Source organism: Pinus tabuliformis, chromosome 2_2, assembly GCF_031772625.1.
Source record: "Pinus tabuliformis cultivar Carrire ecotype Pingquan chromosome 2_2, CPIR1, whole genome shotgun sequence".
In the NCBI taxonomy this organism is placed as follows: domain Eukaryota; kingdom Viridiplantae; phylum Streptophyta; class Pinopsida; order Pinales; family Pinaceae; genus Pinus; species Pinus tabuliformis.
This window is the reverse complement of record NC_142300.1, coordinates 937,909,341-937,911,271: the sequence shown is the minus strand read 5'-3', so window position 1 is coordinate 937,911,271 and position 1,931 is coordinate 937,909,341. Positions and strand designations below refer to the sequence as shown.

Genomic DNA, 1,931 nt, shown 5'->3' with positions numbered 1-1,931 from the left:
TTTAACATTTTCTTTAAATTAATACATTTAACTTCAACCAACCCCAACAAAATGAAGCTTAGAACCCCATTGGCACCAACCAATAAAAGTCGGCTCGGACCAGTAAAGCGAATATATATAGAACCTACACGTCTTCGATTAACAACATAAAGTTTTACTTTCTATCATTTCTTTCGAGTGCATATAAGTGGAGAGAATCTATAGCTCTCTAAAGTCTGGATCAAAACCTGCTCAGCTTTCATAGAATTTTTTAGTACCCTTCGAGCTGACGTAGATTTCATGCACTGCGCTGTGTCGCGGAGTTTTTTCTCGCATTCTTTTAAATATTTCAGAATGATGCAGACAGATCCCATGGCAGAACCGGCGATTGATTCCCAGCAGCAACAACATCAAGAACAATTGATGATGCCCCTGCCTCCCGAAGCTAGGTTTTGGCCCCAGCAACCGCAACACCAACCTCAGGTTATGGTGCAGCAATCCTCGCAACAAGTGAACTCCACAGACGAGATTAGGACCCTCTGGATCGGGGGTTTGCAGCATTGGATGGATGAGGATTATCTGCAGGAATGTTTTGCTTCTACCCAGGACCTTCTCTCTCTTAAGATCATTCGCAATAAGCAGACTGGACTTTCAGAGGGTTATGGCTTTTTGGATTTTGTAAGCAATGCAGCAGCCCACATGGTTCTCCAAAATTACAATGGTGTACAGATGCCCAGGGCTGAACAATTTTACACGCTAAATTGGGCAACAAAAACGGGTAGAGAAAATCGTTCTGAAGATTTTACTATATTCGTGGGAGATTTGGCATCTGATGACACAGATGAGCTGCTGCTAGAGACCTTCAGAGCCATATACCCATCTGTAAAAGGAGCAAAAGTTATTACTGATAAGGTTACAGGCCGTTCAAAAGGATATGGGTTTGTAACATTTGGGGATGGGAATGACCAGGCTAGGGCTATAACAGAAATGAATGGAATATTTTGTTCCTCCAGACCTATGCGAATAGCTCCTGCCATAACAAAGCAGACTACTGTTCATCAACAACCCTATCCTCCTCAAGTGGCCGAGTTGGACCCAGAGAATGATCCAAACAATACTACCCTGTTTGTTGGTGGCTTAGATCCCAATGTGACAGTGGAAATGCTGATGGAGACATTTGGCCAGTATGGTGAGCTTGTGCGTGCAAAAATACCTTTCGGCAAGCGGTGTGGATTTGTCGAGTTTAGCAACAGGGCATCTGCAGAGTTAGCATTGCAAATGTTACATGGTACAGTTCTTGGTCAGAGACCAATTCGGCTTTCTTGGGGAAGAAAGAAACAAGTGCAGCGTGCAGGGCCTTTTCAAACACAGCAACCAGATCCAAATCAATGGAATGGGGCATATTATGGTGATGGACAAGGATACAATGTTGGTTACGGTTATGTCAGACAGCCTCAAGAAACAATTCCAAATCCATGGAGTGGGATTTATTATGGTGGTATTCAAGGATCCAGTGCTGATTATAGTTATGCCACACAACCATATAATGTTGGTTATGCTTATGCCACGCAACCTCAAGACCCAGATATATTCATTAATATCGCGCCAAATGCAAACTATCAGCAGCATCCACAGTAAATTATTTTCAGTTAAAGCAGCCACAGTAAATTAGTTATAGATAAATTAGTTTCAGTTACAGCAGCCACGGTAAATTAGTTATAGATAAATTAGTTTCAGTTACAGCAGCCACAGTAACTTAGTCATAGATTTTTTGGTTACTGTTTTAAGGTTGGTGTAGTTGCAACTCACTACCTCTACCATGACGTGCCACCCCTGATTTTGGGCCAGCAATCTAATGGCATTTGCTATAATATGTTAGTCTTTATCAGTTTCAAGAAATGGATTCTGATGCATTCAACAGAAATAGTATCTAACGCTTGGATTTGGATTAG

The 1,931-nt window shown here is 41.8% G+C and overlaps 1 pseudogene; it reads left to right on the top strand.

Moving 5' to 3' along the window:
* Window positions 1-447: 447 nt before the first annotated feature.
* LOC149196249 (RNA-binding protein L pseudogene) lies at window positions 448-1,617 on the top strand (annotated as a pseudogene).
* Window positions 1,618-1,931: the final 314 nt, after the last annotated feature.